Below are 13,038 nucleotides of genomic sequence, written 5' to 3' on the forward strand. Positions count from 1 at the left end.
GCACATTTTCACTTATTACAGAAAAAATAACACCATTGTCATAATTCTTGTGACGACCCAATCCCTGGTAATGGGATAATCTCTCCGAATTGTCTACCAAATCTCCAATTCTTCCTTTACTCAATAAATTTATCCTAAAACTTCTTCAATGGTCTAATGTGATCATTGCAAAATTTTCCCTCTCTTGGTTCCCTCTTTTTCCTTCTTTTTTTCTTTCTAACCTATATTTCCCTTTTTGAAGGGGAAAGTAGAAGAGAGAAGAGAGAGAGGAACTCTTTTGCAAAGGTCTCACTTGACCTAAATTTTGAAAAGATTTTGAAAATTACTCGCTTCCGTTTTGAAAACATTGCAGGAAAAATTGGGAGACGAGACTCGCTCGTCGGTACGAGGTTCGACCGTTTCTGGTGCCTTTACCAGGGTAATCGAACCAAGAATCAAACTTATGTCTTTTTCTTTGCCTAAATATTGTCTAAGATTTTATTCTAAGTCTAAAAATGCACAAAGAATCATGTTTGTGCAATGCAAATGCAAAGATGTATGCTTTTGAGAAGAATATTTTTAGTACTTCTAGGATTTTATCCAAGTAATTTTAAAATAAATTTGAGAATATTGTGAAGAAATGATTCAAAGGGTCGAAATTGATTTAGAAAAATTGGATTTTTGGATATAAACTCAAAGTTTAGAATAAACTTTAGTTTTGAGAAAGATACTCGAAATCCTGAAGTTGGAATCATATCTGAGATCAAAAGACTTGAAAATGGCTTTAAGCTTGTTTTTGAAGAAGGAAGATTCAAGATTGAGGATAATAATTTAAATAGGACTTGAAAATAAGAATGGGACTTGAAATTGAGATTGAATATGAATTTTGAAATTGGATTTAAACTTTGAAAAATAGAATTTGAGAAGTGAATTTGGAAATGGATTTTGAAATTGAAAATGAATCTTGAAATTGAGATTTAAATTTGAAATCTAAGATTGAATTTGAATTTTAAAGAAGGAGTTTGAGATCTCTGAAGAAAGTAGGGTTGGAATTTAAATCCAGAATTGAAAATCAAGATGAAAATTTGAAAATAGGGATTGAATTCCGGATTTAAAATTTAAAATCAAAATGAAATTTGAAAACAGAATGGATTCAAGAAATTCAAACGGGATTTGGAAATAGAATTTGGATTTAAGAATGGAATTGGGTTGAGAAATGGAGTTTAAGATAAGATTTGGACTGAAAAGCTGGATTTGGGAATGGATTTTTGAAAATAGAATTGGATTTGAGGAATCCAAATGGATTTTGAAAATAGGATTGGATTTTGGAAATCCAGATGGAACTTGGAATTGGATTTGAGAAATCCAAATGAAATTTGAAGATAGAATTGGATTTTGGAAATCCAGACAAAACCTGAAATTGGATCTGAGAGGCCCTAGATCAATTTTTGAAATTAGAAAAGAAGAATAGAGAATGAAACCTGATTTTCAAACTTAAATTTTGAAATCAGGAGATGAATCTGTAAATTTCAATGTTGGATTGAACTTTGAAATTTGATTTGAATTGGAAATTGAATTTTAGAGATGAATTCAGAATTTTAAAGTCAAATTGGACTTTGAAATCAAAGTCTGAATTTTAAAATGAGATAGAATTGAAAATAGAAAGATGAATTTGAATTTATAAATAAGAATTGATTTGAGAAATAAAGAAGGTGTTTGAAGAATTATCTCAAAATCACTTGGATTTTGAAAAAGAATTTTGAGAATATGATGTAATTCTATCCTAAATGATGAATGAATTAAAAGAATTTGAATTTGGATTTTGAAAAGCATATTTCATTCTTTAAATGAATTGAAATAAGATTGAAGATATAATACATTTCTGACTATGATCATAAAATGTATTATATAATAATCATATCTATATTCAGATGAAGAATAAAACACATTTTAGTGCCTTTATAGAGTTTAAAATGAAATTAACTTTCAATATATCCTGACTATGGTCATTGATATATATTTTGAGTTAATTTTAAGTTAAACTCTGATAAAGGAAAAAAATATTTAAAAATATGATGATTTTTTTTTTTGAAAAGAGATCCAGTGTGGGTCCAATGTTATCCCATGAAAGATGAAAATCCTAAGTTTTGTTCACACCTTGACTATGACCATTGATGCAAATCGTCAACTTAGGATTTAATCACCTTTTATTAGAATGGTGCACGTGCCATTCGTGTTTCCATTCGTGAAATTTTGAAATAAAGAAGAAAACGATATGAAACAAGCATTTCTAAAAAAATATGCATGCTCATACATTCTAATCTAGGACTAAAATGTAAAGAATTCTCATTAGATCTAACTATTATATTATTAAAATTTTAAATTAAAATGACAGAATCCTAATCTAGAAAGAAAACTTGATACATTACATCTTTCCTGCAAAACAGGGTTAGTACAAGACAGGTTTGAAAACATGGAGCAAAATCTAGATGTCAGACCCATATTGAAAAATGCATTCATGAAGGAATTGATCTAAATGTATATGGGAGTACATTTATCCAACTAGAAATAAGGGTGAAAGATGCTATGATGTGAACGGCAGTTAAAGGTGGTGAGAAAGTTAAGTTGTAATCATAGAAATACTGTGATCAATGCACTTAAGATGCTGTGAACGGAGGTCTGGAATACAGGTAAGATTAAGACAGCCTTGGTGACAGCAACCTGGTGGTTGAGGGTTGTAATAGGTGATACAACTGAATGGGCATGCATTGTGAAAGTGGGGAAATGTTGTGACATATGAAGGGTATGCAGGGACACAAAGGAGTTGTGCACAGGTGATGGCAAGGCATAGGTATGCAAGAGGTGACCCATGTAACATACAAGCAGTGTATGAGTGATAAGATAGTGCATAGGGCTGTTGGTAGTGCTTGTGAAGACGTGGAAGTGGCGGTGATTGAGTGAAGGTTGTGTAACAGGTGGAAGAGGGACATCAAAGTGGTGGTAAAAAGGGAGGTCATGCTGTAGATGAACATACTGTAGATGTGGGTTAATGAACAAATATGCAACAAAGGGGGGCCTTGTTGCAATGGGATGTACTGCTATGGGTAGATATAAGGTGGAATGTAGGGTAGGCAGTGGTGTATGTTGAAGGTAATCAGTACCTTGGTGAGTGCCTAAAACAGAACCACAAAAGTGCCTGTGTACTACTATGAACATCAAAAGGGTGAGACACAGCAGTGCATTGGCACTGCTGTGAGCATGTGAAAGGCTACAGCAGTGCCAAGCACTGTTGTAGGTGTGTGGATAGCCAAATGATAGGCGGCAAGGTATGGGGAGATGAAGTTCAGGTTGTGAACAGAAAGATGATGACATTCATGCTGCTATAAGTGCAGTGGTGCTGCTGCAACGAATGTAAATGAGATGCTAGAAAATAGGGATAGATGGCAAGTATACAGGGAGTATTAGCAATAAAGAGTGTTGGTATGTATTGTGAAGACAATGAAGTGTTAAGGCTGGGGGTAAATGTGTGCAGAGTGTAGCAAATGTGGGTGAAGAAGGTGAAATATAACGTTACAGAAGATGTGCCTACAACAGGTGGGTGATGTGTGGTGAAATATAACGTTACAGAAGATGTGCCTACAGCAGGTGGGTGTTGTGTGGTGAGATATAACATTACAAAAGATGTGCTTTCAGCGAATATGATAGTGTGAGGCCTTAAAATCATTGATGGGTCTAAGGAAGCTACGTCAGATGGCTTGATTCTTGTATACGATGACACCTCCATCCCACCACGCTCCGTTGGTCCAATAAATCTTTGCAAGTGCTCAAGCATTGTATAACCTGACACACTGAATTTTTCGCCAGCCAAGGTTGTAACACCTGATTCAATCATATTCCTAGTCGCCACAACTATCATATCAGTAAAATGAACATTTCCTTTACCATCATCAGCGAAATTCTTTGGATAATTGAAATGAGCACCACTCGACTTGTCCATGATTCTTGAAACTTAGGCCCAATCACTAAGCAAGAGTACTAGGTAGACTCTTGTTGAAATCATGCTCAACAAGATTCATGACGAGGCTGGAAATCCAGACGTTTGTTGCTTTAGAATCAAGATAGCTCAAAACATATTTTTACAACAAATGGAATGAAGCCTCATAATGATTTACACTAAATTCTTACAGCAAGGAGTGGGTACTTATGGCAATGAAAGAGGAATCCACAGATTGGCAATAATTAGATGAACCAAATTCGGGTATTATACTTAGAGTTTGAAAATATAAATTCATTGGTCGACTGATTTTGGACATCAAGGTTAAGCATCCAACTGATCAGTAAATCAAAATTTTGAAATTAATCCTTCAGAATTCAAGTAGTGAATCGATTAACTGATCAGGTACAGGGCATTGGCAATTCCCGATGGGTGCAGAACTGCAAATCGACCTTTCACCTTTTACAGAGAATTCAAAATTCAATATATACTTCAAAATCAAAGATATATGGAAATAAAAGCCATCAGATGATCCTTTCTAGCCATCAGATGATCCTTCCTTTTTTTTTTTTTTGTAATGAACGAAATATACCTCTGTTATGACACATCTTGATGTGGTGTTAAGCCTCTTATCAAGATTCTTCTGAAGTAAGAGATTCACGCGAGACAGTTTATCGACTAGCAATCCCAAAATAGGGATCGATTATACCAGATTTAAATGGGTAGAGTGGAACAACTAGCTTAGATGATGGTAAAAACTTCAAAAACAAAATGCAAAAATAAAAAATAGAAACTATATTCTAAACAGGAAACGCAGAAGATATGCCATGAATCAAATACAAGGGATGATGCTGATGATACAATATTTACCTTGCATCCGATGACATCTGAAAGCACTACTTGCTAAATATGATCCATGCATTTGTTTAAAAACACCGAATGGGTGAATGCAAGAAACACCAAGTTACATATATGGATGAACAAAGTTCAACGAACGTTTCAGGAAAGCATAACCAAAATCCTCTGAATATTACATAGGCAGACTATGGCATAGCAAAGATGTGATGTGAAACAGTGGATGAAGCTATTACAATTTGACGCAGGAGGATAGCAGGGGCATTTCCATGAAGTAGAAAAGCAACATGACGTCAAAATAAGGATGTAGTGCTGTGTGAAACTGTAAAATGGTAACAGGCCCATTACCAGAGGTCATCCCTCGAACTAAACGACTCTTGCTGTAACGATTGATCCAAACTAAATGAGATAGAAAGTGAGATGAAAATAATCACGCAAATGAAGTTAGATGATGAGAAAAAAGAAGAAGGAAAATATAACAAAATTACTAAAGATACAATGATTCAGTGATTTAAAATTACTAAACATAACAAAACCATCCGATTATCAAAGAAAATTTGATGTGAAGGAAAACTGAAACAAGGTAGGATCGAAATTACTAAAGATACACTGATTCAACTCTCAATGAGGAAGTATGACAAAATTACAGGACGAACATGAGATTGACTGAAAATTTCTACCAAATGAACTCGATCTGATACTGGATCAAATCAGATGTCATTGAAGAAGCCATCTCTAAAACTAAAATGAAATTGAATTAAAAGGAAACGATGAAATTACATGGATGCAAGAAGGGAAGGAATGATATGTTGAATCATAGAACGTAAAATGAAAATACAAAAAATAAGAGGATATTAGGCTTAACAGAGATTAGAATCAAGTGTACACACCAATGTTGGAATTGTTCATCCCGTTTGTTGTTGCACAAGAGGGGGATTGTGCGTTAATGGGGGGGGGGGGGGTGCGAAATAAGAAAAACTGAAAAAATAAAGTAGAGAAAGGTGAAAAGAGGAAGGAACTGAACTCACAGTGGTTCTAATAGAGCGAGGATGTGGCGTGATCGGGTGGATGAGTCTGGCCACCGTAGAGGAGGCCCTTGCAGAAAGAGATTCTTCTTCAGTTCTTGCAAAGGGGAGCCTCAGAGAGAAGAAGGTGGATTCGTGAAAGAGGGATGCTTCCTCCCGATTAGCTTGTTACAGGGGGTGAAGTTCTCCTTCACCCGACAAATGGGAGAAACTAGAAGAAGTAGGAAGAGAATGGGGAAGAGAGGAGTTGCGGAGGGGTGAAGGCGATCGTGAAGGAGAAGAATGGAGGATCGAGAAGAGAACTGTTGAACATGGGGAGGTGAAGGCGATGGAGAATCGACCCCCTTGAGGGTCGGTTTTATAAGAAAAAGCCATTAGGCTTATTTTCAAGGGAGGTCCTCTATTTTTTTTAATTTTTCAAAAAGAAGATTTTATGTTTTAAGGCTTTTCAAAATAATGAAAAAGGCTATTTTCTTCTGAAATCTTCTGAGAGGAGTTATAAAAATACAAGGGATTTTTAAAGAAATAGGACCCAAATAATGCTTTTGAAAGTTTCTTGTAGAATATTTGTTTTGAAATTTAAAGATTTTCTGAAAATGAGCTTTTTTTTTTTAAATACCGAGTTAATTTTGGAAATTGGGTTTCAGAAGTAGATCCGAGTTCGGGAATTTTGATAAAACATTAGAATTCGGATCTCGAATTGAGTTTGGACCCTGAATTGAGAAAACCTCGGAGAAAATATCAAGAATTTGAGTTTTTTTATTTTTCTTGAAGAATAGAAGATTCGGGATTAGAATTGGATCTGGGTATCCGATCTGGGTCCGAGATTGGGTCAGATATGAAAATTGGATCTGGATTCCAGAGAATCCGAGAAATGAATGGATTTTTTATCAGAAGTTGACCCGATTTATTCAGAAGTTAGAGGTCAAGGGAAAAAAGAGAATTTTTTGGATTTTTTGGAAAATTTGGGGTGTTCACATCTAACCATTCTTGTATCTCTGCAGAAAACATTGGCATTTTAACATGGTTCAGACAAGGACTGGGAAGAAAATCGTTCCACCGCAGCACAGTGACAGTAGTGCAAAAGAGATGAATTCCCCCAGATCGTTCAGGGGACATGGCTAAGAAGTGAAAGATGATGTTGATCCAGCCATGTACAGTCTATTTCAGAAAATGATGGCAAACATGATATCAGAACAGGCTGGGGTTGATCCAAAGAAGGTATCTTCCAAAAAAAAAATCAAGAGAAAGCCTGTGAAGAAGCATGTCAGGATCAGTAAGAGAAAAGTACAATACGACAACACTTCTGAAAACACAGGGTCAAGAGAAGAAGATTCAGAAGAAGAATAACATGTATTCATTCAAAACCCTTTGTGTCAATATAAGAAAATGACGGAAAAGCCTGAATCAGTGAACAAATCCAAGTTTAGGATCCCGACGAAAGATCTGATCCAGCTACAATTGAAGGAAATGACTCGCATGGTCAAAGATTTGCAAGCTCGGGATAAGGGTAAGAGAACCTACACCAGCGAAGATTTCTATGACGACCTCGAAGGAGATGACAATCTAGAATACCTTCCTCGCAAATTCATCAAGTTTGATGGGACTGTAAATCCCAAGGCTCATCTAGCCATGTTCTTTGTAGAATGCAGTCGATTCAAGAGAGACAATAGGGCCCTATTTATTTGCTTCCCACGCAACTTAGAGGGTACAACAACAAAATGGTATGCTGAACACATCAACCCCATCGAATTACGAGAGTTTGATAAAGTGGTCAATTTGTTTATTGAATGTTTCTTGTTTAATACTAAAGCGTTGCCAACTCTCAATCATCTCTATAATCTAAAGCAGAAAGAGAATAAAAAGGCCCGAGAATTCATTCGCAGGTGGAGGAGCACCTGTAACAAGATGAAGACTCCCATTTCAGAGGAGCATGCGCTCCAAATCATTCTCAATAATTTCTCTCAGCCTCTGAGGAGCCTTATCTCCAGTTCTCCTTCCAAATCCTTCATCGAATTGACTGAGCGAGCCGAATGGCTTGAGATGGGAATGGAGAATGGGGTTTACGAGGGTATCACCCTTGTTAAAAGCAATCCTGATTCAAAGAAGAAAGCATATTTCACCTTCTCCGCTGATATCTCTAGTGACAACAATGGCAACAATAACAAGGGTGGGAAGAAAAATCACAACAAGAACTCAGGAGGTCCTAAGTCTGAGGGAAATAACCTTGTAGCTCAAAAGGGGAAATTCTTCAAGCATCAGCCTTCCCAGCCAGTCTCTCAGTTAGAGGCAAAACCACAAGGAAAGCCGAAACATGACGGCTGGAGTTATGAACGGGAGTTCACCCCTTTGGATCAGTCTCGTGAGAATATTCTAGAATACATGCTTGCAAAGGGAATGATCAAACTCCCGAAGGTTGCCGAACCTTGTGTCATCATAGGAGAGATGAAAGACAAATTTTGCAAATTTCATCAAGCAGTAGAACACGATACAAAAACTGCTTTGTCCTCAAGAACATTATCCAAGACTATATCGATAAAAACTTGCTCGTAGAAGATAAAGAAGAAAATCAACCTGATGTCTTATCCAAACCCTTCCCCAACCACTCAGTGGCAGTCATTTCAAAGTAGCTATTTTCCCCTCAGGATCACATTCAGTCGTGCTCTAGTGGGAACATCCATACTCAACATTAGGTTCCAGTGCTGCAGCAGAACCAATACAGTGCCAAGAAGGTGGACATCTTTTCAGTCCTTAGCAAGTTAAACTCATCCAGTGAACCTGCAAAGGTGTCCGCCGAAGTTGCCAGAAAAATCCCTTAGTTTCCTAAGCGGTTTATTAAGGCTACTCGGGAAAAGGGAGAAGTATCTGATGGAAACACCAATCTGGTTCAGAGGCCGATTACTGTCCTCTCAAACATTTCTATCCTCAAGTGGGCACACACCTTCTTCGAGCACCAGCAAGTCCTGGACAATTTGCTAAAGAAGATCAAAGTCAAACCAGGCACAACTCCTCAAGACATGGCCCAGATCGTCAACCAAGCCATGACCAATGCACCAATCACCTTTTCAGATAAAGATCTGCCAAAACCTCACTGCTTTCACAATAATGCCTTGTATATCATAGTGAGAACCAGGGGAATGACCGTCCTTTATGTACTTGTGTGATCATTGCAAAACTTTTCCTCTTGGTTCCCTCTTTTTCCTTCGCTTTTCCTTTCTAACCTATATTTTCCTTTTTAAAGGGGAAAATAAAAGATAGAAAAAGAAGAGAGAAGAGAAAAGAAAGAAGAGAGAGGAACTCTTTTGCAAAGGTGTCACTTGACCTAAAATTTTTGAAAATGTTTTGAAATTACTCACCTCCATTTTTTAAAGTTTGCGGGAAAATGGAGAGACGGGATCCGCTCGTCGGTACGAGGTTCGATCGTTCCTAGCGCCTTTACCAGGGGTAATCGAACCAAGGATCGAATTTATGCCTTTTTGCTTTGCCTAAATATTATCTAAGAATTTATTCTAAGTCTAAAATGCTCAAAGAATCATGTTTGTGCGAATGCAAAGATGTATGCTCTTTTGAAGATAATTTTAGAACTTTTTGGGATTATCCAAGTGATTCTGAAATAAATTTGATAATGTAGTGAAGAAATGATTCAAAGGGCTGAAAATTGGTATGAAAAAGTTAGATTTTTGAATCTAACTCAGAATTTGAAATAGATTTGGAAGAAGAGACTTGAAATGCCAAGTCTTGGAATAATCAGAGTTTGGAAGATGGATTTTGAATTTAAGAAATAAAAGGAAAAGGAGATTTGGAACTTGAGATAGAATTTTGAGAAAAAATGGAGTTTCAAAGTCAAAATGGACTTTGAATTTGAATTTGATTATTAAGAATCGATTTTTGAAAAGAAAATTTTGAATTCGAAACCTCAAACAAGAATTGAATTTGAATTTAGACTTAAGAAATAGATTTGAAAATGGTTTTGGAAATAGGAACTGAAATGGGAATCTTGAAATCCAGATGGGATTTGAAAATGGAATTGAATTGGATTTGAAATCTGGGATCCAAGATGGATTTGGATTTAAAATCTGGATTTGGGAATTGATTTTGAAAATGGAATTGGATTTGAGAAATCCAAATGGACTTTGAAAATGGAATTTGGATTTTGGAAATCCCGATGAAACTTAGATTTGGATTTGAGAAGTCCAAAAGGAATTTGAAGATAGAATTGGATTTTGGAAATCCAGATGAAACCTGAAATTGGATCTAAGAGATCCTAAATCGACTTTTGAAATTGGAAAGAAGGATAGAGAATGAAACTTGACTTTTCAAACTTGAATTTTGAAATCAGGAGATGCATTTGGAAATTTCAAAGTTGAATTGAACTTTAAAATTTGATTTTGAATATTAAATCAAATTTAAAATTGAATCTTGATCTTGAAAATGAATTTGGAATTTCAAAGTTGAATTGAACTCTGAAATTTGATTTGAGTTGGAAATTGAAATTTTGAATTTGAAATTTTAAAGTTGAATTGAACTTTGAAATTGGGATATTGAATTTTGAAATAAAATAGAATTGAGAATATGAAGATGAATTTGAATTTATGAATTAGAATTGAAGATTGATTTGAGAAATGAAGAAGATATTTGAAGAATTGTCTCAAAATCACTTGATTTTTGAAGAAATATGAAAAGAATTTTGAAAATATGATGTAATTCTATCCTAAATGATGAATGAATTAAAGATTTTTGAAAATTTGGATATTGAAGAGCATATTTCATTCTTTAAGTGAATTAAAATAAGATTGAATATATAATACATTTCTGACTATGGTCATAAAATGTATTATAAAATAATCTATATTTAAGTTCAGATAAATAATAAAATACATTCTAGTGCCTTTATAGAGTTTGAAATGAAATTAACTCTCAATATATCCTGACTATGGCCATTGATATATATTTTGAATTAATTTCAAGTAAAACTCTGATAAAGGAAGAAAATATTTAAAAAAATATGATGATTTTTTAAAAGTCAGTGTGGATCCAATGTTATTCCATAAAAGATAAGAATCTTAAGCATTGTCCACATTTTGACTATGGCCATCAATGTGAATCATTTGCTTAAGATCAATTACCTCTTATCAGAATGGTGTACGTGCCATTCGTGTTTCACCATTGTGAATTCTCAGAGATAAAAGAAGAATGAACATATAATTTATGATATTTACATGCTCATACATTCTATTCTAATACTGGAAAGGGAAAAATTTGCATTAATTTTTATTTATTACAACTCTGAATTGAAGTTAAAATTCCTAATCTAAGAGAAGATTCAACAATTTCTACGTATCTCCTGCAAAACAGGGTTAGTGTAAAATACATGCGAGGTAATGAAAGATGTCATATCAAGGGCCGATGTGCATATACATAAGTGAGATGTTTTGGTGAAAGGGAATGTGTATATACATATATTCACATTTCAATGATAATGATGATGCCTGTATAATATCTTGTATCTACATGGGAATGAGATGGGGCATCACAATGCATATGAACCGGCTATTGTGACATTTAGTAAGAATATGCAATCCAAAATACAGAATTATGCCTAAGGTATGGTATTCATGAATATGCTATGCCATGACATATCAAAATTAAAAAAATGAAGTAACATGGAATGGATTTTGGTGAAAATGGTGAGAGCCGGGGCAAATGAAGATTGTGCATAGGTTGGGAATATCGTATGGGTGCAATGTTGTTGCTGTGAAAAGATGGCAACACACAAGTGGGGTGGGTGGATGTGAAGTGAAAATGGAATGCGAAGTATGAAGAAGAGGCTGTGAGACTTGTGCTGCAGTGGTGTACATAGGTTGTTACATAGATATATACAAATATAGGAGGGGAGCATTGCAGCTGGGAAGTAATAAATGCAATGGGAAATGTGGTGGAGGAGTATAGGTGGAGTTGCATCAAATGGTGCTGCAGCTATTGACAAATTGGGAGGTTGTGAATAGTGTACTGATGGAGAAGTGAAACTACAGTGGCTAGTAAAAGCATTATGAAGTACTAGCTAAGATTGCACTTGGCGACACTACAATAGCTAATAATATATTGTGGATGGATATGGAGTTATCTACATACAAGAGAAGAAGTGTAAACATATGCTAATATACCATGCAATATAATGTAAAAAAAAAAGGGACTGTGGTGGATACTATGCACATGTAAAGGTGTGAAGAATGCAAGAGAGGGAATCATATACCATGAATGGTGATATACAACATACAAGTAAGTGTGTTGTAGAGGTATGATGATGAAGTGGTAAGGTGGTGTAAAAAAATATGAAGATAGTGCAGTAAGTGGGTATGAATATGTAGCAGAGGCGTGTATGTTGTGGGTAACACTACAGGTGAGTGTAAATGGGAGGTTGCTATGGGATGAGAGGGTGTAGTATTTAGTGCTGGAAACGTAGATGTACGTGAGAAAGTGCTGGAATCATGAAGATGCAGCAGTGAGAATGTTGTAAGTGTGCTGCATTTGTGACAGCAGATGGTGTGTGAACAGTGTCGCGAACAGTGCATTTTGCAAGAAGAAAAAGAATGTGTATTAAAGCAACAGATATAGTGTGTGATGCTGCAAAAAGGACTGTAGCTAGGGGAGTGGAGAGGCAGTGTGCAGCATGTGGAATGGGCTGAAGATGCAGTGGTAGAAGGAAGCTACTGTGTAGGCATGGTGTGAAGGTGGAAGTATGTGTAATGTTAGTGTGGTGGCAGCATAGAGGTGTAGTAGTGATAGTGCGGCAGAGTGGAGAAATGATGGCAATGTACTGGGGATGTTGTGCACAGGTGGAATGTGTACATAGTCAATTATGCTCACACGTGCTGGGTGATATGCCATTACATTAGAAATAAGAAAATAGACCAGTCTTGAATCTCGTTCAGTGGGATCATTTCAAGCATTTCAGCCAAATCAGTATTAGGTTTGAAACCAGTAGGGACACACCACGAGCCAAACACAATCTGAACTCGATGGTTTATTTGTAACATTGTGATCCAGCAGCAAACATCATGTATAAACAGTATCAGCATGAATGAGCAAAGACCAACAAAGCTTCCTGGAATAACGTCAACAACAATACTCAATCACACGGGACGCCTGTGTTGCAGCTCTGTGTGCATATTCTATATATGCTTG

The sequence above is a fragment of the Nuphar pumila genome, chromosome 16, assembly GCF_984573655.1.
Source record: "Nuphar pumila chromosome 16, dmNupPumi1.hap1.1, whole genome shotgun sequence".
Classification (NCBI taxonomy): domain Eukaryota; kingdom Viridiplantae; phylum Streptophyta; class Magnoliopsida; order Nymphaeales; family Nymphaeaceae; genus Nuphar; species Nuphar pumila.